General features: G+C 44.5%; 1 protein-coding gene across 4 annotated transcripts in view; it reads left to right on the top strand.

Moving 5' to 3' along the window:
• Positions 1-4401: 4401 nt before the first annotated feature.
• Positions 4402-9234, top strand: part of PTPRF (protein tyrosine phosphatase receptor type F) — a 792879-nt gene continuing 788046 nt past the window's right edge. For 2 of the 4 annotated variants that reach the window (XM_029617709.1, XM_029617708.1), the window contains exon 1: positions 4402-4619. The gene's annotated coding sequence lies outside the window, so the exon portion shown is untranslated. The remainder of the gene's footprint in view (positions 4620-9234) is intronic. The other 2 variants (XM_029617711.1, XM_029617710.1) reach the window with 1 other exon arrangement.

The following is a 9234-nucleotide window of genomic DNA, read 5'->3' as shown; positions in this document are numbered from 1 at the left end:
TTCATAGGTGCCAGACTGCCAATGCTGCCAATGCATCATCCTGACTTGTCGCTGAGTCCACATCAGCAGCAACTCTGACAAAATTCAATATGGGGCCCGCGAGTCCTCTCGTGTTGAAAGGTCCTGTGTTGGCCTGTCCCCTTCTCTGCACAAATTTCCAATTACCATGGACACACATGCAAATAGTGGGGACACTGCAGGTCCTGTCAGTGCATGAGCTGGTCACAAGCCCTATTCGAAATTTTCTTGTTGGAGTTTTGGGGTTGGTGTTGCTTATGGCACTTAGAAGAGGGTGGGGAGATCAGGAGAAGGAAGGATCGGGCTGGCGTGCTGGGGGAGAGTGGGTGGGTGGGTTCTGAGTCTACCTTGATTGTTGGAAATTTTAATCTGCTTTATGTAGACTGGAGAATCCCTTTTGCGGAATTAACAGAAGTAGAGAGATAATGGGTGCCCTGTAAGAGGCTCTGTTGAAAAAATGGTTATAGAACCCACAAGGGAGGGAGCTCTTCTTGACTTAGTGCTCACAAACGGGACCACCTCAGCACTAGTGATCATCAGACGGTATGGTTTGAAATCACAAATAGGATACAGAGAAGTCACACGAAGACCCGAGTTTTGAACTTCAAAAATATGGATTTTGTTGAAATGGGGAAATTCCTGGAGGTAAAACTTGAAAACTGGGAGAAAATGGAAAACGTGGACCAATGGTGGGCCAATCTAAAAGGAGCAATTTCAAAGATAACTAATCTACATGTTAGAAAAGTAAACAAAAGCAGGAGAAATAAGAAACCGATCTGGTTCTCAAAGGAGGTGACTGAAATAATAAAAATAAAAAGAATAGAATTCAAGAAATATAAATGATCCCAAAAAGAAGAACACGGGGAAGAATATCTGATTAAACTGAGGGAGACGAAGAAAGTAATCAGGAAAGCAAAAAGTCAGGCAGAAGAAAGGAAGACCAAAGAGGTAAAGAGAGGTGACAAAACATTTTTCAGATACATCAGAGAAAGGTCCGAAGTGGTAGAGTGAAATTGAAAGATGAAAAGGATCAATGTGTGGAAGGAGACGAAGAAAAGGCAGAAATATTAAACAAGTACTTTAGTTCGGTGTTTACTAAAAAAGACCCTGGAGAAGGACCATCACTGGTTAACAAGTCTTGGATGGGGGTGGAGTAGACAAAACTCCGTTTACAGTGGAGAATGTATGGGAAGAGCTAGGAAAGCTGAAAGTGGACAAAGCCATGGGGCCTGATGAGGTTCATCCCAGGATACTGAGGGAGCTCAGAGATGAGCTGGCAGCTCCGCTGTGTGAACTGTTCAATAGATCCCTGGAAAGTGGACAAAGCCATGGGGCCTGATGAGGTTCATCCCAGGATACTGAGGGAGCTCAGAGATGTACTGGCAGCTCCGCTGTGTGACCTGTTCAATAGATCCCTAGAAACGGGAGTGGTGCGGAGAGATTGGAGAAGAGCGGTGGTGGTCCCGTTTCACAAGAGTGGGAGCAGAGAGGAGGCTGGAAACTACAGACCGGTTACCCTCACCTCAGTGGTGGGAAAATTAATGGAGTCGCTGCTGAAGGAAAGGAGAGTGAACTATCTACAGTCAGGAGGATTGCTGGACCCGAGGCAGCATGGATTCATTAGGGAAAGGTCCTGTCAGACAAATCTGATTGATTGTTTTGATTAAGTGACTAGAGAATTGGATCAGGGAAGAGCACTCGATGTGATTTACTTGGATTTTAGTAAAGCCTTTGATATGGTCCCACATAGAAGACTTTTTTTTTTTTAAATAATTTTATCTTTATTGCATTTTAAATGTTTACACACTTTTAGCAAGGAAAAACAAATGTTGCAGTGCAATAATCACCATAGCATTATTCACAAAAACCTGCCAACATTGCTTACATATAATATGGGGAGAAAGGAAAAAATAACATTCATAATTACTTATAACAAATACTTAAGAGAGAGGAGTTAATAAAATTTTCACATTTGACCTTATTTTAAATATATCTAAGCTGTATTCTCACTTAAACTAGATTTGTCTTTCAAGAATGTTTCCAGGTGCAATGGTTCAGAAAAAATAAATGTTTTTGCTTGAAAAGTAATATGGCACAAACAGGGAAATTTTGAGGAAAAAAGTTGCATCAATAGCCATAACTTTACTCTTCAAAGCAAGAAATTGTCTCCTTCTTGCCTGTGTTGCTTTGGAGACATCAGGAAACCCACAGAGAAGACTCTTGAACAAAATGAGAAGCTTGGGAGTGGACGCCAAGGTGCTGGCGTGGATTACTAACTGGATGACCGATAGAAGACAGCGTATGATTGTAGATGGAATCTACTATGAAGAAAGAATGGTATTAAGTGGAGTGCCGCAGGGATTGTTGTTGGGACTGGTTTTGTTCAATGTCTTTGAGAGCGACACTGCGGAAGGGATAGAAGGTAAGGTTTGTGGATGAATCTAAGATCTGCAACAGAGTGGACACGCTATAAGGAAGGAGTGGAGAGAATGAGACGGGATTTAAGGAAGCTTGAAGAGTGGTCACAGATATGGCAACTGGGATTTAATGCCAAGAAGTGCAGTCATGCACCTGGGGTGTGGAAATCCGAAAGAACTGTATGTGATGAGGGGTGAAGGGCTGCTATGCACAGAGCAGGAGAGAGACCTTGGGTGATAGCATCTAGCGATCTGAAGATGGCGAAGCAATGTGACAAGGGGATAGCTAATGCTAGAAAATGCTGGGCTGCATAGAGAGAGGAATAGTTAGTAAGAAAAAGGAAGTGATTATCCCCTTGTACAGGTCCTTGGGCGAGGCCTCACTTGGAGTACTGTGCTCAGTTCTGGAGACCGTATCTACAAAGGGACAGAGACAAGATGGAGGCGGTCCAGAGAAGGGCGACCAAAATGGTGGGAAGTCTCCATCAAATGACTTAAGAGGAGAGGTTGAAGGACCTAATATATATATACTGGAGCAGAGGAGGAGCAGGGGAGATATGATACAGACCTTCAGACACTTGAAAGGTTTTAATGATGCACAATCAACAACAAACCTTTTCCATAGGAAGGAAATCAGTAGAACTAGGGGCCATGAGATGAAACTCCAGGGAGGAAGACTCAGAATCAATGTCAGGAAATATTTCTTCACGGAGAGGGTGATGGATGCCTGGAATGCCCTTCCAGAGGAGGTGGTTAAGACAAAAATTGTGAAAGATTTCAAAAGGGCATGGGAGAAACACTGTGGATCCCTAAAGGCTAGAGGAGGGAAATGAAGTAAGAGGCATGGGAGTAGCTTGTTGTTGTTGTGGTTACCACCCTTAACCAATAAGCTTTCATACTGTTAATGCAACTCCATCATTGAACTGTAACAGTCTGTGATAACAAATAAGCATGGGGGGTAACTTGCTTGATGCGGCGGTTGCTATCCATAACCAATAAGACTGATACTACACTTCTGATGCAACCCCAACATTGCTCTCTGCTTCAACGGCAGGGGGTGGAGGGAAAATGGACTCAAACAGTAACCAATAAGAGCCCTGGCCTTGGCGGTCTGGGAAGCTGATGAGTATGGGAGCTTGCTGGGCAGACTGGATGGGCTGTTTGGTCCTTTTCTGCCGTCATTTCTATATTTCTTGCCTATGGTCATCCTGATTTCAAAGAGAGCCCTTCTTTATCCTGGATGCCCTGCTTTGAACATGCTCCCCTCCCAGGGAGAGACAGTTCCATTCTCTCCCAGATCAAGGATAAACTCACCTTGCCTAGAGGCCTTAGCTTTTTTTCATTATGGACAAACCTTTCCTGCCCCAAGACCTTCCTCCTTGTGAAATGTCCAATGGAAAGGCTCTCCTTGCCTCCCCAGGCCCCTGGCCTTTTCCCATGACCCTCACCTTCCTTTTGGAAGAGGTTATCGTCCCCACTCCCACTGTGGATCAATCCATCACATCCCGGAGCCTGCAATGAGACTCTAGTTCAGTGACAGCCTGAGACCTAATCTTTAGAAAACAGGAAAGAAACTGACTACTCACTTGAATAATAATAATAATAATAATAATAATGCTCCTGAATCCTGTATTGATTTAACTGACCGCCATTCAGTTAGTCCAGGGCAAGTAATGATAATAACGCGGCTCCCATGTTCTCAATCACAGGGCACCGGGCACCATGCGCGGGGGAGGGACAGTGCTCGGTGACGCGCTCTCATGCACATGCGGCAGACAGACGGCGCGGGGGAGGGGGGCAGTGCCCGATGACTGACGGCTGCGCCTCACACTCTCTTTTTTCACTCACACACGCACGCACGGTGCCAGACAGCACGCGCGGGGGAGGGACAAGGCACGGTGACAGGTAGCTCCGGCCCGCGCGCGCTCTCTTTCTCTCACACGGTAGCAGACGGCGCGCGCGCGAAGAAGGAGGGGCAGGGCACGGTTCGTTGACAGGTGGCTGCGGCTCGCGCGCTCTCTCGCAAAGGCATGGCGCGCGCGGGAGGGGGTTGGGCCAGGCCTCGCGCGCGCCGCGGAGAGGGAGTGCGCGTGCGCGGCAGCCGAGCAGACGGGGAGAGTCTGTGGCGGAGCGCGTGAGACTAGCGCGGGGAAAGCGGCGGTATGCGAGGGGCCGGCGGCCACGGTAAGTCCTTCTGTGCTCGCGCCTCCCCGGGGAACCCGTCCCACCTTATTTCTCCTTAGTATCTCGCTGGTCTCCCCCCCCCCCTCTCTTTCCTTGGGGTGTCGGGGCTCGGCGCTGCTCTTGTTGCGGGAGCCGCATGTTACATTCCCGGCGGGAGCTCGGCGCCCCCCCCCCCTTCGGTAAGCGTTGAATCCCCCCCCCCCCCCCCGGTGAGTGCTGGTTTGAGGGAGGCTGGAGCGGCGGCGGCTGGCACGTAGCACGAGAGCGGCGGAGGCTCGGCGACCTGTGGCCGCGCGCCGTGCACCTGACGACGTCGCCGCCTCGGCTAAGCCCCCGCCGGAGTTTCCTTTCTCCGCACTCACCTCCGGCGTCTCGGCTTAGTGTGCGCGCGCCCTTCCTTCCCTGCTGGTCTTTCTCTTCAGTTTGTTTTGCTATCCTGGGCTTTCGTGCCATTTTTCTAGTTTATTAGAGATTGGCGAGCTTTAGTTTTGTTTTCCCGGGAGCAGGTAGGGAATACTATCTAATCGAGCCTTCTCGGTAAGCGCCGTACGCAACAAAGGAGGAGTGAGAGACTTTTTCTGGCTGGGGAAAACGTTTGTAACTGGAGAAGGTCATTCAGGTGTTTTTCAGGTTTGAATGAACTTTAGTGACCTTTTTATTTTGATTTAATTGAACTTGCCCTCGGTACTGCAAGCAATGAATTTTACACTTAATGGTCTACGTCCCTCTGCAAATTCCATCTGGATTTTTGGTTCGTTTCCTTAGGAAAAGCACCCAGTTTGTATTTGACTCCACCTGGCTTTGTTACAAGAGGACATTTTCATAGGAATGTTGCCCCTCCTGCTTCTCCACCCACAGAGATAAACATTTAGAAACAAAACCTTTGGATTTTCACCAGCTCTGTTCTGCAGTCAAGAAGCAAGAGGTGGTGACTAGTAACAACTGCATAACCCAGGATACGTTCAGTGGCTACCTTTTCTGCTTACATGGGCCTGGATTACGTTAACCTTTTCTAGCATTCTCCTTCGATCATTAATATTGAGTAACTTATTTTTACTACGAATGATTTCTACAGTAATTTATCTCAACTTTTAACTATAGTTGTCTGGCTTTTTGTGCTTTGAGAATATTGTGGGAAAACAATATTTGATTTCTTTTTACTGGCTAGGGTGTAGGCTGAAGTAATTATAAAGGCCTCTGCAAATTTTTACATTAGCTGTTAAGAAGAAACTTTAAATATTTTGAATGTTAAGTGCTTTATAAATCTTAACAGCCATCCAAGGTGCTGTGAGGCATAAATCACACATAATAAAGTATTTTTCTGCAGAATGAAAATGCTTTGCATTTTTTGGTAGGCCTTATTTCTCAGCATTCTGTATTGTGCATTTCTATGAGCCTAATCTGTTGGAGACATATTACCAGAAAAAGTAAAAGGAAAAAAAATAAATTTGGGTCTTGTTATTTATTATCACTGTCCTTTATTAAAAAAAATAGTTGTAACATAACAGGTAATGTGAGTGAGATTCTATTCAGCATTGTCACTTAATGTACAAAGAATCAACGTGTTCTGATTGTAACTCTCAAAGGCTTTTGAAATGGAGTGAGAAAAATGGAAAACAATTCTTTCAGTGCTTGCATGCAAAACTCTAAATGTCAGTTCAGTTGTCTGTGTAAAAATAGCCACAGTACCTGAAGGGTGGCCAATGTAATGCTAGTTTTTAAAAAGGGTTCTGGGGTGAACTGTGAAACTGTGGACCAGAGATTCTGACGTTGCTGCTTGGGAAAATGGTAGAAGCTAGCCTTAAAAATAATTGTTCTAATTGTGTATGTAGTGTTGTAATGTTTGAACTAAAATAAATGTCCATGTAATGGCCTAATGGAGAAAAGCCAACATGGTTTTAGCAAAGGGAAATCTTGCCTTAGCAAGCTATTGCATTATTTTGAAGGTGTAAATATGTAGATAAAAGGTATGTTTCTGAATTTTCAGAAGATGATTGACGTCCCACATAAGCCTCCTGAGGAAACTAAAGTGTCATGGGATAAGAGGCATGTTCTTCTAGATTTGTGGTATAAAAGTATTGTAATGAATGCCCTATTGAAGGTAGTAACCGGGTAAGAGACAGAGTAAAAATAAATGGTCAGTTTGCCAGTGGAGAAAGGTATATTGTGGAGTACATCTGTAACCAGTGCAGCTTAATAGATACATAAAGGATCTGGAAAAGGGAACAGTGAGTGGGGTGATCAGATTTACAGATTATTCAAAGTTGTTAAAACACAAGTGGATTATGAGGAACTGCAGAAGACCTGAAGACTGGGCATTTATAAATGGCAATGAAATTTAATATGGAGAAATGCAAAGTGATGCACTGACAAAAACAAGAATTGCTGTACAAATATTTGCTGTTCATTGTGGAATGGCCATGAGCAGGACCAAGAAAACAAACATATAAACTTGGAAGTGAGATAACACCAGTTGATTTCCAGAGATGTGTGAGGAGCTAGCAAAACTTAATGTAAATAAAATGATGGGGCCGGATGTGATACATCAGAGGGTATTAAGAGAATAGAGAAATTCTGGTAGCTCTGCTGGTTGACCTTTTCACTGCTTCTTTAGAGTTGGAAGTAGTCCTGAGGAATGGAGACAGGCACATGTGGTTCCTGTTCTCAAAGGTGGAAGTAAAGAGGCTGGGAACCACAGGCTTGTTGGTCTGATCTCTATGGTGAGCAAATTAATCGAATCGCTGCTAAAACGGAGGCTAGCGCAGTTTCTGGAATTCAATTGCGTACATGGTTTTGTCAGATAAATCAGACCAGTTTCTTTGATTGGGTGACCAGAGAGTTAGATCAAGGAAGAGCTCTATGTGTAGTGTACTTGGATTTCAGGAAGGCCTTTGACAAGGTTCTACATATGTGACTTACAAATAAACTGAGTAATCTTTGTAGGGGTGGGAAATAGAGTTCACTCTGAGGAAAGGGGCCTTACCACCAGTGTACTGTAGTGATCGGGGAAGAGTGCCTTGCACCAATTCTTTTCATTTTTCCTGAGCAACATTGTGGAAGGGTGGTCAGGAAAGGTTTGCTTTTTTGCCAATGACACCAAAATCTGCAGCAAGGTAGACAGCCAGGAAGATGTGGAAAACAGGAGAAATCTAGTGAAGCTTAAGGAATGGTCTAAAGTGGTTCTCAACCTCTTTTCTGTTAGGACACAACTGACAAATGATGCTCACGTGTGTGACATACATGTGTCATGGGGCAAAATGTAAACACACTGCATCCATAGGAGCTCCCTGACCCCAAACAATGGGTGGAGAGCAGAAGGATATTTCTTCATACAACTCACCATACTCAGAAGATATTCTGGTATCATCTCAGGAGCAGCTCCATAAACTCCCTCTACTACCATTGCATTGTAAAATTCAAAACATGAAAAAAAAATCACTCAGCACGTGTAGCTGACCTGCCATACCATAGTAGCATTAACTCTGAGGACTCAAACAGCAAATAACCCTAGCTATGCCAAGATAGGTGCACTACCAATGCAGACTGATACAGATCCCTACATGCTAATAAAATACCTCACCTCGGTGTCACACACGCAGAATGTAGACAGACTGAATTTCACCAAATACAGAATTAAAGACCATAAATTACAAATATGGGGATGAGAACTGGAATGGAAACTCCAAAAAGCCACAATTCATGCAGTGCTGAACTAAAAACAGAAAAGCATTTCCTCCTATACTAAGTAAAGTACAAAGAGAGAAGAAATGCACATTCCCAAAATTGACACATGGCTTTTGCTCCCTGTCACTCCCCTCCATATCCTTATCATCCCTGCCCAGCATTCCCGACCTCCCCCTGCATTCTCTCTCTCCCCTGCTCCCTTCCGTCTTTCTTCCCATCCCCTTCCAACTCAGCAGCCCCCACATTCTCTCTCTCCCAATTCCCCACAAGGTGACGAGAGCATCAGCACCATCCCTTCCAGGCCCAGTAGGGGAAGATAAAGTTATATTTATCACCTTACAAAAAATGTCAAGGCGATTTACTATATATCAACTAAAAATATACAGTTTAAAATAGAACCAAAATGCGCATTGAAAACATAAAACTTATTAACCCAATACTAGAATAACCTTAAAAAAAAAAAAAATCTAAAACAGGTCCCACCTGGTCAGTTATCAAATTAATCAAAAGCTTAGGTGAACAGTCATGCCTTTAAGGCTTTCTGAAAACATAATACATCTTGTATATCTTTCAACTTAGAAGGGAGGAGATACCAACTTTTTAGGGCAAGCACTGAAAACTTTCAAGAATGATGTTACTTCATCTTAATATCCTTCACTGTTGGAACCAATAGTAATTCTTGTGATGAACACAGGGCACGGCCTGGAATGTATTAGTTGGTGTCCTGTTGGGTCTGGAAAAGCAGGAGTTGGCAATGTGTTGCTCCTGATCTGAGTAAAGGGGAAGCAACCACCCACTGGGCCAGAAAGAGTAGACTAGCTAGCTGTCAGGCCTGAAAAAGGAGAAGTCGTCAAATTCTCACTGAGTCTGATAAGAGAACAGCCTCTGGCTGGCTCTGCAGCAAGCATCCCAGAACCTTGCAACACAGTGG

This window comes from Rhinatrema bivittatum, chromosome 10, assembly GCF_901001135.1.
Source record: "Rhinatrema bivittatum chromosome 10, aRhiBiv1.1, whole genome shotgun sequence".
Lineage (NCBI taxonomy): Eukaryota > Metazoa > Chordata > Amphibia > Gymnophiona > Rhinatrematidae > Rhinatrema > Rhinatrema bivittatum.
This window is presented reverse-complemented; position numbering and strand designations above follow the sequence as displayed.